We start from the raw sequence: 7554 nt of genomic DNA on the forward strand, positions 1-7554 counted from the left end.
AAGCGCAAAGTTCCTGTTTTCTGCTGTTTTTGGTTTCAGAAATCCTACACAGGAAATATTCTCGGAATTGGACAAAACAAAAGCCCACGGTCTTATTTTCCACGGAGCCTTCCAGAAGTCCGAAGAGGAGACGAAGAAGGGCGACGAGGCGGCCACACCCTAGGGGGGCGCGGCCCCACCCCTGGCCGCGCCGCCCTATGGGGTGGGCCCCTCGAGCGTCCCCCGACTCTGCCCCTTCGTCTATTTAATCTCTCCGTCGCGAAAACCCTAGTACCGAGAGCCACGATACGAGAAAAGTTACTGTGAGCCGCCCTGGTGTGTGGGTCCCCCGTGCCTCTTCCGACTCCGCCCTTCCGCCTACTTAAAGCCTTCATCGCGAATACCCCAGTACCGAGAGCCACGATACGGAAAACCTTCCAGAGACGCCGCCACCGCCAATCCCATCTCGGGGGATTCTGGAGATCGCCTCCGGCACCCTGCCGGAGAGGGGAATCATCACCGGAGGACTCTACATGATGGTTGTCTTCTCCTCTTGTGCTATCATGTTTAGATCTTGTGAGCTGCCTATCATGATCTAGATCATCTATTTGTAATGCTACATGTTGTGTTTGTTGTGATCCGATGAATATAGAATACTATGTCAAGTTGATTAATTGATCTATCATATATGTGTTGTTTATGATCTTGCATGCTCTCCGTTGCTAGTAGAGGCTCTGGCCAAGTTGATACTTGTGACTCCAAGAGGGAGTATTTATGCTCGATAGTGGGTTCATGCCTCCATTGAATCTGGGACAGTGACAGAAAGTTTAAGGTTATGGATGTGCTGTTGCCACTAGGGATAAAACATCAATGCTTTGTCTAAGGATATTTGTGTTGATTACATTACGCACAGTACTTAATGCAATTGTCTGTTGTTTGCAACTTAATACTGGAAGGGGTGCGGACGCTAACCCGAAGGTGGACTTTTAGGCATAGATGCATGTCTGGATAGCGGTCTATGTTATTTGTCGTAATGCCCTAAGTAAAACTCATAGTAGTCATCATGATATGTATGTGCATTGTTATGCCCTCTCTATTTGTCAATTGCCCAACTGTAATTTGTTCACCCAACATGCTATTTATCTTATTGGAGAGACACCACACTAGTGAACTTTGGACCCCGGTCCATTCTTTTACATCTGAAATACAATCTACTGCAATCATTGTTCTCTGTTGTTCTTCGCAAACAAACATCATTCTCCACACCATACGTTTAATCCTTTGTTTACAGCAAGTCGGTGAGATTGACAACCTCATCTGTTAAGTTGGGGCAAAGTACTCGTGATTGTGTTGTGCGGGTTCCACGTTGGCGCCGGAATCCCTGGTGTTGCGCTGCACTACACTCCTTCACCAACAACCTTCACGTGGCCTTCATCTCCTACTGGTTTGATAACCTTGGTTTCTTACTGAGGGAAACTTGTTGCTGTACGCATCACACCTTCCTCTTGGGGTTCCCAACGGACGTGTGCTTCACGCGTCATCAAGCTCTTTTTCTGGCGCCGTTGCCGGGGAGATCAAGACACGCTGCAAGGGGAGTCTCTCATGCCCAATCTCTTTACTTTGTTTATTGTCTTGCTTTATTTTATTTACTGTTTTGTTTGCTTTCTTTATATCAAAAACACAAAAAAATAGTTACTTGCATTTACTTTATTTAATTCAGTTTGCTTTACTTATTTTTATTACTGTTAAAATGAATACTCCTGAGAACACTAAGTTGTGTGATTTCACTAGCACCAATAATAATGATTTTATATGCACTCCTATTGCTCCACTCGCTACTACAAGCAGAATTTTATGAAATTAAACCTGCTTTACTAAATCTTGTTATGAGAGAGCAATTTTCTGGTGTTAGTTCTGATGATGCTGCTGCCCATCTTAATAATTTTGTTGAACTTTGTGAAATGCAAAAGTATAAGGATGTAGATGGGGATATCATAAAACTGAAATTGTTTCCTTTCTCCTTAAGAGGAAGAGCTAAATATTGGTTGCTATCTTTGCCTAAGAATAGTATTGATTCATGGACTAAATGTAAAGTTGCTTTCATTGGTAGATATTATCCTCCTGCTAAAATTATATCTTTGAGAAGTAGCATTATGAATTTTAAGCAATTGGATAATGAACATGTTGCTCAAGCATGGGAAAGAATGAAATCTTTGGTAAAGAATTGCCCTACCCATGGACTAACTACTTGGATGATCATCCAAACCTTTTATGCAGGATTGAATTTTTTGTTCGAGGAACCTATTGGATTCAGCTGTTGCAGGTACTTTTATGTCCATCACTTTGGGTGCTGCAACAAAGCTTCTTGATGATATGATGATTGATACGTCTCCAACGTATCTATAATTTCTGATGTTCCATGCTTGTTTTATGACAATACCTACATGTTTTGTTCACACTTTATATCGTTTTTATGCGTTTTCTGGAAATAACCTATTGACGAGATGCCGAAAGGCCGATTGTCTGTTTTCTGCTGTTTTTGGTTTCGAAATCCTAGTAAAGAAATATTTTCGGAATCGGACGAAATCAAGACCGAAGACCTTATAATTCCCGGAAGCTTCCGGAGCACCGGAGAAGGACGAGAGGGGAGCCGGGGGCCTCACCCCACGGGCGGCGCGGCCCAAGGGGGCGCCCCTAGTGTGTGGGCACCCCGCGGCCCCTCCGACTCCGCCTCTTCGCCTATTTAAGCCGTCGTGACCTAAAACTTCGATACCTCTTGACGAAACTCCAGAAAGACTCCAGGGGCGCCACCACATCGCGAAACTCCAATTCGAGGACAGAAGTCTCTGTTCCGGCACCCTGCCGGGACAGGGAATTTCCCCCGGAGTCATCTCCACCGCCGTCTCCACCGCCATCTTCACCGCCATCGCTGTCTCCATGATGAGGAGGGAGTAATCCACCCCCGGGGCTGAGGGCTCCGCTGTAGCTATGTGGTTCATCTCTCTCTTTATGTGATCTAGTTGAATATCATCTATGTGCTACTCTAGTGATGTTATTAAAGTAGTCTATTCCTCCTACACGGTGTAATGGTGATAGTGTGTGCATCGTGTAGTACTTGGCGTGGGTTATGATTGTAATCTCTTGTAGATTATGAAGTTAACTATTGCTATGATAAGAATTGATGTGATCTATGCCTCCTTCATAGTGTGATGGTGACGAGTGTGCATGCTATGTTAGTTCTTGGTGTGATTGTGTTGATCTATCTTACACTCTAAGGTTATTTAAATATGAACATTGAATACTTGTGGAGCTTGTTAACTCCGGCATTGAGGGTTCGTGTAATCCTACACGGTTAGTGGTGTTCATCATCCAACAAGAGGGTGTAGAGTAGTCCTATTATGTGATCATTGTTGAGAGTGTCCACTAGTGAAAGCGGGATCCCTAGGCCTTGCTTCCAAGCATCGAATCTCCGTTTGTTTACTTGTTTTGTTGCATGTTTACTCGCTGCCATATTTTATTCAGATTACTATCACCACTCATACTCATCCATATTACTTGCATCTCACTATCTCTTCGCCGAACTAGTGCACCTTTACATCTGACAAGTGTATTAGGTGTGTTGGGGACACAAGAGACTTCTTGCTTTGTGATTGCAGGGTTGCTTGAGAGGGATATCTTTGACCTCTTCCTCCCTGAGATCGATAAACCTTGGGTGATCCACTTAAGGGAAACTTGCTGCTGTTCTACAAACCTCTGCTCTTGGAGGCCCAACACCTGTCTACAAGAATAGAAGCACCCGTAGACATCAAGAAATTTTCTGGCGCCGTTGCCGGGGAGGAAAGGTAAAAGGTACTCACACTCCGGATCTCGGCTACTAAGCTATTTTCGCCGTTGTAAGTACTCGAAGCTATTTCCTTTAGATCCTGCAATTGCATCTTTTTGTTTCTTGTTTACACTAGTAAGGCATAATGGAATACAACTATGAGCTTTTTAATTTATTTCCTAAGTTAAGACATGAATTGTGTGATGCGAAAATTAAAGAACCTATGGAGCCTCAATTGCATGCTAGTAGCAATGTTATTAGTATGAACGCAATCACTGCTAATGCTATGGATAAGTCTAAGCTTGGGGAAGCTAGTTTCGTGATCTTTTTAGTTTCCCATCCTTAGGGAGAAAATTTGTTCCGATAATGCTTTATCTCCCATATGCGATAACTCTAATGATGCTTGTGATATTTTAAATCCACCTACCTGCAAGTACTCGCTTTCAAGATACCCATGAAAATTATTGAACGTGTTATTGATAACCGCTATGAAGGGGATGGAACTGTCCATCCTGGAGATCATTTACTTGTTTTTGCATGAATTATGCGGGTTATTCAAGTGTGCAGGTATCTCTATGGATGAAGTGAGGAAGAAGCTATTCTCTTTTTCGCTGTCTGGTAAAGCGGCGCATTGGTATAAATTGTTGAAGAATAGTCATTCTCTTGGTTGGGAGGAAATTGTACCTCTCTTTTATTCTAAGTTTTATCCTCCTCATGAAGTGCATATTGATAGGAATTACATTTATAACTTTTATCCTCGTGATGGAGAGAGTATTTCTCAAGCGTGGGGGAGATTGAAGTCACTAATGCTCAAATGTCCCATTCATGAGTTCCCCCGAATGTTATTGTTAACAATTTTTATGCGAGGCTTTCGGGACAACACAAGGACTATCCGGATGCCTCGTTCGGAGGGATCTTTCACAAGCAAGGAGATTGAAGCTAGGTGGGATCTTCTTGATCGGATTGAGGAGAATGTCTGAAGGATGGGAGAACAACAAAGGTGAAGAGTCGGTATAAATTATGATTATGAATGCATTGAAGCTTTTATGGATACCGATAAATTTCGAAATATGAGTGCTACTTATGGTCTTGACTCTCAAGTTGCTGCAAATCTTTATAAAGCCTTTGCTTCTCATTTTGAATTGCCTAAAAAGAATTTTGATAAGTATCATGAACCTTTTAAAGAGGCTTGCATGAAGGATGAAATTGTTGTTAATGATTGCAATAAGCATGCTCAAACTCCTAAGAATGCTATTTCCTATAAGCATGTTAATTTTTGTGGAATGCATAGACCTTGTGGAATTAATCAAATCAAAGATGAATATTGTATCCATCATATTAATGAAAAAACTAGAAAGTGGGTTAGGGCTCTAGATGATCTTGGTAAAAAAGTTTGTGCCCTCTATCCTTTTATTTGTGAAGTTTGCCATGAAGTGGGTCATTTTAATTTTCAATGCTCCACCAATGATAATTTGAACCCAATAAGTGCTGCAAATTTGTATTGTGATGATGAAATTACTCCTAATCGAGCATGATGAACTCACTTTATTTTTGTGGTGTGAAGAGTTATAAAGGAAAATTTCTTTGTTAGATATTAATGATCTTGATATTGATGATGTCCTGCATGGGTGTTTTTCTTATTGCATTGATAATAGCCATACAAATACTTACATACAAAATATTTTAGAAGATGACACCTTGCCAAAATATGATAGGACCGCTTGTGTGTTTTGAACTAATTAATGAAAAGGAGGAATCCTCCCAAGTTTCTTCTATTGTTTCGAAAGTAAATCAGGTTATGCGGACAAGCCACCCTTCAAGCCTCTTCCTCCTAAAGAAGGGAACGAGGAGAAGGAGGAGAAGAAGAAGAAGAAGGGAACGAAGAAGAAGAAGAAGAAGAAGAAGAAGAAGAAGAAGAAGAAGAAGAAGAAGAAGAAGAAGAAGGAGAATAAAGAGAAAGAGGTAATGGCATATCCCCGCGTGAATGAGATAACGCTAGGTAACCGTAAGTATGTTGCTCCTAATGATTATTATGATAATGAATCTGAATACAATGATCTTCCTATGCCCTTTACATACATTAGTGATCATGATTTGAATGAGCACACTACTTTTGATATTGCAAATCTACGGGAAACTAATTCTGAAAATGATAATGATAATAATTGCCATAGTGTCAGTGCTATCCATGCTTCCTCCCATAATGATATAGAAAGCTCTAAGCTTGGGGAAGAGGTGTTTGAAAATCCTTTTGCTACTGATCATTAGGTATGGTCACAGATAAACCGACTGTGAAAGATAACTATTCTATTTCTTATGATGACACTGTGCCTCCGACATTTGATGATTATTATAAAGAATGCTATGATATAGGTTATAACTATCCTTATGAAACTTTTCATAGTAATGATTGGATTACCAAAAACAATTCCCTTAATATGCAACTTGTTTACCATGTTCAAATTCTTGATAATAATCCTGCTCCAATTACTATTAATGAGAAGAATTCTTCTTATGCCAAAATTAATGATACTTCTATGCATATGAACCATGATAAGAATGTTTTAAGTGATGGGTATATTGTGGATTTCATCAATGATGCTACTGAAAGCTATTATGAGAGAGGGAAACATGGGTATATGCATCTTAATAATATTGAGTTTCCCCTCTTTATGTTGAGAATCTTGAAGTTACTCGTGTTTTATCCTCTTATGCTTGTCACTTTGTTCTTCATGAATTCATTTGTGTACAAGATTCCTTTGCATAGGAAGTGGGGTAGACTTAAATGTGTTTTGAATTTGCTTCTTGATGCTCTCTTTTTTCTTCAAATTCTATTTCTTGCGAGTACATCATAAAAACTGCTGAGCCCATCTTAATGGCTATAAAGAAAGAACTTCTTGGGAGATAACCCATGTGTTTATTTAGCTACAGTACTTTTGTTTTGTATTTGAGTCTTGGAAGTTGTTACTACTGTAGCAACTTCTCCTTATCTTATTTTTATTGCATTGTTGTACCAAGTAAAGTCTTTGATAGTAAGGTTCATACTAGATTTGGATTACTGCGCAGAAACAGATTTCTTGCTGTCACGAATCTGGGCCTAATTCTCTGTAGGTAGCTCAGAAAATTAAGCCAATTTACGTGCGTGATCCTCAGATATGTACGCAACTTTCATTCAATTTGGGAATTTTCATTTGAGCAAGTCTGGTGCCTCAATAAAATCCATCTTTACGGACTGTTCTGTTTTGACAGATTCTGCCTTTTTATTTCGCATTGCCTCTTTTGCTATGTTGGATGGATTTCTTTGTTCCATTAACTTCCAGTAGCTTTGAGCAATGTCCAGAAGTGTCAAGAATGATTGTGTCACCTCTGAACATGTGAATTTTTGATTATGCACTAACCCTCTAATGAGTTGTTTCGAGTTTGGTGTGGAGGAAGTTTTCAAGGATCAAGAGAGGAGAATGATGCAATATGATCAAGGAGAGTGAAAGCTCTAAGCTTGGGGATGCCCCGGAGGTTCACCCCTGCATATTCTAAGAAGACTCAAGCGTCTAAGCTTGGGGATTCCCAAGGCATCCCCTTCTTCATCGACAACATTATCGGGTTCCTCCCTGAAACTATATTTTTATTCCGTCACATCTTATGTGCTTTGCTTGGAGCGTCGGTTTGTTTTTGTTTTTGCTTTGTTTGAATAAATGGATCCTAGCATTCATTGTGTGGGAGAGAGACACGCTCCACTGTTGCATATGGACAAG

The sequence above is a fragment of the Lolium rigidum genome, chromosome 4 (assembly GCF_022539505.1).
Source record: "Lolium rigidum isolate FL_2022 chromosome 4, APGP_CSIRO_Lrig_0.1, whole genome shotgun sequence".
Classification (NCBI taxonomy): Eukaryota; Viridiplantae; Streptophyta; class Magnoliopsida; order Poales; family Poaceae; genus Lolium; species Lolium rigidum.